We start from the raw sequence: 8,244 nt of genomic DNA, 5'->3' as shown, positions 1-8,244 counted from the left end.
GAGAGGGTATCTCACTAATGCGTATAAATATCTCAAAGGCAGGTGCCAAGAGGATGCTGCCAGACTTTTTTCAGTTGCGCCCTGCGAGAGAGCGAGGAGCAGTGGCTATAAATGAAAACATAAGAAGTTCCCCTTCAACGTGAGGAAGAACTTTATGTTGAGGGTGACAGAGCACTGGAACAGGCTGCCCAAGAAGGTGGTGGATTTTCGCTGTCTGGAGACATTAAAAAACCAACCTGGACGTGTTCTTGTGTCACCTGCTCGAGGTGACCCTGCCTTGCCATGGGGTTGGACTGGATGATCTCCAGAGGTCCCTTCCACCCCTAACAAGTCTCTGATTCTTTGAGCCTGACCTGCCTTGCCCAGTGATGGCAGAGACCCTCTGGGAGGGGAGGCAGCCAATCCCGGGAGAAGAAAGCAGGAACTTGGCCCCTTCCCCTGTTCCTCCCAGGCCCGCATGGATCACAGTATCTCCAGCCATCTCGGGCTGCCCACTGGACCTTGCCAGCCTGTGTCCATGGGTTTGGTCTTGGTCCAAACAAGGGAAAATCTCCATCCAGAGGAGAGCTGCCTTTCAGGGACACCACATGCTCCTGATCCCATGCTCAGGCTGGTGTCTACAGGATCTATATAAACTGGCCTTATGTGCCCATGCAAGGGGCTAGAGCCCACAGGATTAGAAGGACTAATGGGTTCAAACAGAAAGAGGGGAAATTTAGGATAGATATTGGGAAGAAATTCTTTACTGTGAGGGTGGTGAGATACTGCAACAGGTTACCCAGAGAAGTTCTGGATGCCCCATCCCTGAAACTGTTTAAGGCCAGTTTGGATGAAGCTCTGGTCCAGTGGGAGATGTCCCTGCCTATGGCAGGGGGGTTAGGACTAGATGATCTTTAAGGTCCCTTCCTACCCCTTAACATTACTATGTTTTCACATATCACTGCTCAGGGTGCAAACCATTTTCCAAATAATCTCCTGCCACAAACCTGATTTAAGAAAAGGAAACCCAGTCATGACTTTCCTAAGGCCACACAGCACCAGCAGCCAGAGCAGGGAACTGACTGTCCTGTTTTCCTCACCAGAGTGCCAATATAGGGATACCTATACTTCAATTTTAAAATTTTGGGTCAAGCTTCTGTATAAATTAGTTAACATCGGTTTGTGAGACTAGATTTGCCACAGTGGTTTGAACAACCGCACTTTAAAGTCTACAAATGTGTAAAATTGTATCAAAAGATCACGAGAAAACATGAACAGCCCTTTGCTACTGCAAATGATATAGCCAGATTCCCAGTATTTAGGGAAATCGAAAGGTTAGCACACCCAGTGACGGTGCTGAAGAACGGAGCCTCATCCTGGGAAAACCACCGGAGCAGTTTCCCTTGATATTTGAGTGAATTAGCATAAACCTTCCTCACAGGAGGCCTGCAGTGCAAGGGCAGTAGCACCACAGCCTCACCGCCGTGCCTGGGTTTCCTCCTTTCCCACACCCAGCCTCCCTGCCCTCTATAGGCACTGCTAGGAGTGTGTGGTGTATATTTATAAATACTGTATATTCAGTCACAGAATGGGTCAGATTGGAAAGGACTGCAGGGGGCCATCCGATCCAACCTCCCTGCTCAAGCAGGGTCATTCTAGAGGCACAGGATTGTATCCAGGCGGTTCTTGAATATCTCCAGTGAGGGAGACTCCACAACCTCTCTGGACAATCTGTTCCAGTGCTCAGTCACAGTGAAGTTCTTCCTCATGTCCAGGTGGAACTTGCCGCGCATCAGTTTCTGCCCGTTGCCCGGCACCACCGAGAAGAGCCTGGCTCCATCCTCTTCACACCCTCCCTTTAGCTATTTACACACACTGATGAGGTTCCCTCTCCGTAGTGTCCCCAGTCGGACTCCCGCGATCATTTCCCAGCGCTGGCGGGCCCTCACGGCAGCGAGGCTGGCGGCATTGCGGCGCGCGGGGCCAGCAGGCCGCCAGGGGGCAGGGCCCGGCGCGCGCGGGGCGGGTGTTGGCGCCGCTGGCGGCGCGGAGCTCGCGGGGACCTTTGTGGCGCTCGGCGCTTCCCGAGCTGCCGTCGGAGCGGAGGCGCGACCAGTCGATCCCTCGGGAGGAGCGCGACGGGCCGAGCCGGGCAGGCCGTCCTCCCTGTCAGGGTCGGGGGGAGGGTGTGTGGGAGCTGCGCTCCCCCTATGCCCAGGTTTAGGGCGATTTTTTTTGAGTAATTCTCTCCCGTAGGAAAAGGCAGTGCAGCGCGTGGCCGCTTCCCGCGGGCCAGGAGAGAGCCCAGGCGGCGCCTCTCGGCGGGCTCGCCCCGATCGAACCCGCCTTTCCCGAGGAGGGGTGGAACCAGTTGGTTTGGGGAAGACCTCTGCGATCAAGTCCAACCTATGACCGAGCACCAACCATCCTGTCAATTAGACCATGGCACTGAGAGCCTCATCCAGCCTTTCCTTAAACACCTCCAGGGACAGTGACTCCCCCACCTCCCTGGGCAGCCCATTCCAATGTCTAAGCACCCTTTCTGTGAAGAAATTCCTCCTAATGTCCAACTTAAACCTCCCCTGGCACATCTTGAGACTGTGTCCTCCTGTCCTGTCGCTGGCTGCCTGGGAGAAGAAGCCAACTTCCACCTGGCTACATCCTCCTTGCAGGTGGTTGTAGAGAGCGATAAGGTCGCACCTCCCCTAGGCTAAACAACCTAGTTTTGGAAAACACTAGTACACAATACTGGTATTTGGGGCAACTCTACACAAGGCCGTAAAAGGGGGAAACACCCAATTAAATAGTGTATTTTAGTGAGAGGAGTGGTTAGCTGACCCTGTTGTGGCCTGAGGAGCCTCACACCGCTGCAGGCTGTGTGCCATGGTGTGCCCCAGAGGCCAGCACTGTGTCCCCCATTCCAGCCCCAGGGTGGCTGCCTCCCACCTCTGAGGGCTGGGGATTAAATGGGGTCTGGGACACAGGACAGAGCAAACTTCAAACCTGGGTGCAATACCAAGGGCCAGGGTCTTGCCAAACTGCTGCAGCTCTGCCCCCTGCCCTGGAAGGTGCAGAGGGGAAATCAGGTGAATACAGGGGAGGTGAAAGCACCGCAAGAAGGGCACACCCAGGAAAGTTTGCAGAGATGAGAGTTTATGTCTTGCAGTGAAGCTTCAGGTGCTGCAGGCTGTCCTGCCAAACCTGTACTGTCCCCAGATTATCTGACTGGGTGTATGAAAGCTGGTGGGGTTAGATGTTGTAGATTAAACTGCAAACGTTAAATTTCTATTCAGTTATTGCATGATATTGAAATAGTTTTGTAGCCTGTCTCCATCTTCAGGGAGAAAAAAAACAGGCACTTCAGGACAAAAGTCTTTGCATGGAGTGAAGCAAGCAGTACAAAAGCAACAGAGCATTGAAATCCCATAATACGTGTTCTTTCAAAGTGCCATTTAAAGGAAAATGAAACATTTCCATTGTGAAATTAAACCTGAATGAAGCATACAGTTCCCACTGCCAGGTGCACCCGAGCAGTGAGGTGTGCAGGTTGGGGCTCTGGCATCACTGCATGTAGATGTCACTGAGGTGTGTGATCTCTCTATGCAATAAAACAATCCATGGAGACACAAACCGTGCTTCAGAAAGGCAGGTTCTCAGCATTTGTGTTTTCTCTTGAGAGACTTCAGAGAAGTGAGAATTATGGATAAATAATTTTAAAAACAAAAGAGAAAGCCAAGCACTCCCCACCTCCTCCAGGGCAAGGAGATCTGCCTAGCAAAGGCATCAGAAAGTTTAGATGCAGCAGAGCTTTACACTCCAGTTTGGTTTAGCCTTTTTTTCTGGGTTAAAAAAGAATACATAAAAATACAACCACCTGCAAACTCACAGATGGTTATACAGTCATCCTAAATGGTCATGAAATATTTGCACTACTGGAGTGGAGCTGCCAGGAGGGAAGAGAGTGCCTAAAATTCTGGCTATTCTTTTCCAGTCTGTTAATCACATGCAGATTGCTCTCCTATTGCCTTAAGCAAAAATGGCAAAAAGCAACAGCAGTCCTGCACATGTCTCCAGCTAAGCTACTCACCAATTAAAAAAAAAAAAAAGAAAAAAAAAGAAAAAAAGGAAAAAGCTGTGCAAACATGCCTTGCTTCAACTCCAGTAATGGGCTGAAGCTGTGATGTGTTAACCTAAAATACTACAAAGTCACATGTGCACTCAGAAGTCCAGTCCCCGGCAGCGAATGTTTAGGGTTGGCAGATTTCTGGTGTTGAAGTACATGCAGCTCCGGAAGGATCTGTGCTAGTTCTAAAGGGCAAGTTGTCAGTACATGAGTTTTGCTGTGCTTTCTGGATGCCAGACAACTGGCCATTCTCCACATGCAGTTGGCGCTAGTTCGTCTGGAGTTGTTTTACAGCATGACCCCAGTTTATCACTGCAGCAGCACACAGCAGTTTCTGCCTTTATTTGCCCCATCCCTCTCCATGAACTACAAAGATGTTGCAAAGCCAGTGCAGGGCTGGCCTAAAGGCAGACATCAGAGAGCACAGGTACTACTGCTGCTGCTGTCCAGAGAAGAAGAAACACCTTCTGGCAGGAGTGGTTTGTTATCTAGCAGCCTTTCTCTCCTTAGTATTCAGCTACCTTGTCACTTCCAGGAACTTCCCAAGACTCATGTGCAATCCAGCCTTTGGATATTTCAGCGGGAGTGTTGCTGTGTCTCTGAATAGAACTACAGCACTCACTGCTGTCTAGGTAGCCCACTTGTCTAAATGTAAAAATGGAGTTTGATCTGGCACCTTCCAAATTAGGGGCAGGGGGTTCAAGATATCCCTAAATATCCCAAAGAATATTCCACAATCAAAGGTTTCTTTCAGGAAACAGGCAATTCAGTCTGCTACAGCCTACTTCTGTTAAATAATTTTATGCCACAGGAAAAACAAACAAACAAAAAACAACAAAAGGCAAATAAAAATCGAACAAACAAAAAAACAACAAACAAGAAACACTCCAGCCCAAACCCCAGGCTTGATATTTACAGGCCATTTACGAGGAATGCAGGGTGATCATTTCAAGAAGCTGCCTGACCAGCCCCTCTGCTGCCCTACCAGGGCTGCTGGAGCAAGTGTTGATGCATGATGTGCAGCACTATGAACAGAAGCATCACTACTCGGTGGGGGAAAGAAGTGATAGCAAAGAAATAGAACTGGATACCGTCATTATCCTGGTCTTGTGCCCTGACACTCATAGCTCCTGAGCTGCCTCCCATCCCATTCTCCAGAGCTGGGATAGCAATCACAGCATACCTCCTCCCTTTGACAGCCCGGTAGAGGGATTAGGATGGAGTTACTTCCTCCTGTTCTCAGGCAGAGTGTCAGAGGAGCACTGCCTGTGTGCTGATATGCTTGTACAGCACCAAACACCATAAAGCCCTGTTCTTAGCTGATCCCCCATCTGTATATCCTAAAATATTGTTGTTATCAGGCTTGCCATAAACAGAAGACCACAACTTCACTGAAGATCACAAACCTGGGCAAAGAGAAGACAATTTTATCCTAAAAGGAGCTGCAGAGATCTGGACTAGGTAGGAAAGCAGGACTACTGATAAAAGCAGGCTTCTGAAATTGCCTCCTTCCTCCCCTAACCCTCAGCCTAATGCAAGTTAACACTTGTAATATCAAGTTATAGAAAGAACTTCTACAGCTGCCTTGTTCAACAACTTCCCTGTCCCAAGAGACTGTTTCTTCAATATAACACACCAGAGATAACACTTTGTCTTAAACTGTGCCCTTAGAATGTAATACCTTCTCTGTTCACCTGCTGCTCAGTGCTGTTGTATAGAAGCGTCCTTGAAACAGAAAGCCAGACAGAGGTTTAAAATTGTTAAAAAAGATTACCAGTCCAGAGGAAAATTTTTATCAGTATTTTATACTTGAAGTATGCTGAACATGGTGAACATTGTTATGTCAGTCAGTTTGGGCTCCTGTCCAGGACATTTTAAAAACACCCCGTAGCTGATGTGGAGCATGCCAGGATAGTCTTTGGCAAGGGACATCCAGGCAGTTAATTTAACTGTCACATCAGTGTCTTGTAATGGTACAGTTTTAGAGCCTGGCTCACTGTAAGCAACTAGACACCACTTAGAACAAAGGCCATTTCAGGACTTTGTTGAAGAACCCAGAGCCCAGAGGTCTAACAAAAGGCAGCAAGTGTTGAAACAAGGTTAGCAACATGGCTTGAAGTCCTTTTTATTTTTCTTGGCAAACCCCAAGGACTTGTTAATGGAAATACCATTCTGTAAAATGTTTTTAGACTTAAAAACACTTGTAAGAGACAGTCTTGTCACAAAGTGATCAGAATGGGGAGGAATAGGATGAACTTTACCATTTGAGGAATTAAGACATTTAGACTGAACAGTGTGGCAGCAAACTGCTTGGGAGACACCTGTGTTAAAAGTGAGGAGGACAACTTTAGCGTAGATCTGTGAATGGGTGTAGCAATTTATTAGAGCAAATACCCTTTCCTTTCATCAATATTCAGTGACTAAACACGGGCTTTTTACCTTAGCTTTGTCTATACCTGCTGTGGCCTGGACTACCTGACACCCTGGAAAGGTGTTTTGCTCTTCATTGTCTTATCAATTCAAGAGGTTAGGGAACAGAACAAAATTATCAGATAAAAAATGTCAAAACCAAGGAAATATTTTCCCCCCTCATAAAATCAAGGTGTAGAACTTCTTGCTGCAGAAAACTGTGGAAGCTACAAGTATATAGCTGATTAATAAAAGAGATGAGACTATTTTAGATGAAACTAAATGCATCAGCTGCTATTAAAGACACACAGCCTGCAGTGCTGGAGGTCTACTATAACAGACCCCAAACCCCAGCAAACCATAACTGTGAGAAGACAGGATTGTGTAAACCATGAAAGGACCACTGTTCATCTGTCCTCTTTTTCTGAGTATCTCCTGACAGCCACTGGCTGGTACCATGCAGTAGCTGGTGCCCTGTGCATCGTGCAGGAGGCACATGAAGTAAAAAGTTTTGCAGGGGAAGGAAGACCCAGTTATGCAACTGAAAACTATGTTACATATGGACACACAAACTGCAAGATCCTGCTATGATGTTTATTAACATTTGAGTGCTTAACTATGTCAACTTAAATCCTTTTGTGGTTTTTGATATATATTTAAAATAGAAAGTGGTCTGTGCAAGTATAGTTATTTCTGAACTAGGTAGCTAATAGAGACTACAGTCCAAATTTTGCTAGACTTAATGGTATTCCTTCCATCCACTCATACTTTCCTCCCAATTCTGCCTTAAAATTCAGTCTGGCAATCAACTGCAGACATTTTTTTATAGTCTATATTATTTCCTAGCTTCCTTCAAAGAGCACCAAAAACTCTCCACACAGTACATAGTAGTTTATAGGTTTGAAGCACATAATTAGTCCTTGTTTTTCCAACAATTCAGGAATGAGTTTTACATCTTTTAGCCTATGTGCACATAACAGGATTTGCTTCTGAAGTCTCTTTACTCTTGTCACTTCTATATGCAAAATACTTCAGAGCAACCCAAGTAATAAAAAGCCTAATTCTGCTGTAGAAGTAAGATGTTAATGGGAAACTTCGTTCTCTGCCCATCTCATTCTTATTTCCACCCCCTACCCTTTACCCCTCCCTCCTCCCCTTCCCTTCCTCCCCTCCCCTTTTGGTTGCTGTTTGCTCTACTTCAGGACCAGAACTCCAGCTGCTCTAAATCTAAACACGGCTCAGGACATATGGCAACAAACAGCAAAATGAGTTCCAGTGAGCACTGGTGAGCCATATCCTTCCTATGTATTCACACAGGCCTTCAGCCAAAACAGTCATTTCAATGAAACCTTTGGGCTAAATTCTACAGAAGCGAACAAAACCACTCAAAACAACTAGACAGGTTACTGCAGGATGAAGAACACCATGTGTTTGGTCTGGTGTGTGGTATTGGCTCAACAGAGCGGAAGGAGGTCTCTCTAGAGACTTGCACAGCACAAAGCATCAGCAACACAACCATCTTCCATACATTTTTCTTCAACATGCCCAATCCTCATCTGGGATTGTTAAGCTGCTTCACACTTCTGACATGCAGCCATCAGAAGAGCAGCAGTGCCATTCAACTCCAAGTGTACAGAGGGGTTTCTGGTACACCCAGCACTGAGCTGCAGCACATGTCAGAAAGGTCAAACACTTTCCTGGTGAAAGGCTTTTTGTAGTTTACTATCATCTAA

Source organism: Aphelocoma coerulescens, chromosome 3 (genome assembly GCF_041296385.1).
Source record: "Aphelocoma coerulescens isolate FSJ_1873_10779 chromosome 3, UR_Acoe_1.0, whole genome shotgun sequence".
In the NCBI taxonomy this organism is placed as follows: Eukaryota; Metazoa; Chordata; class Aves; order Passeriformes; family Corvidae; genus Aphelocoma; species Aphelocoma coerulescens.
The sequence above is the reverse complement of the archived record's forward strand: the minus strand, read 5'-3'. Positions refer to the sequence as shown.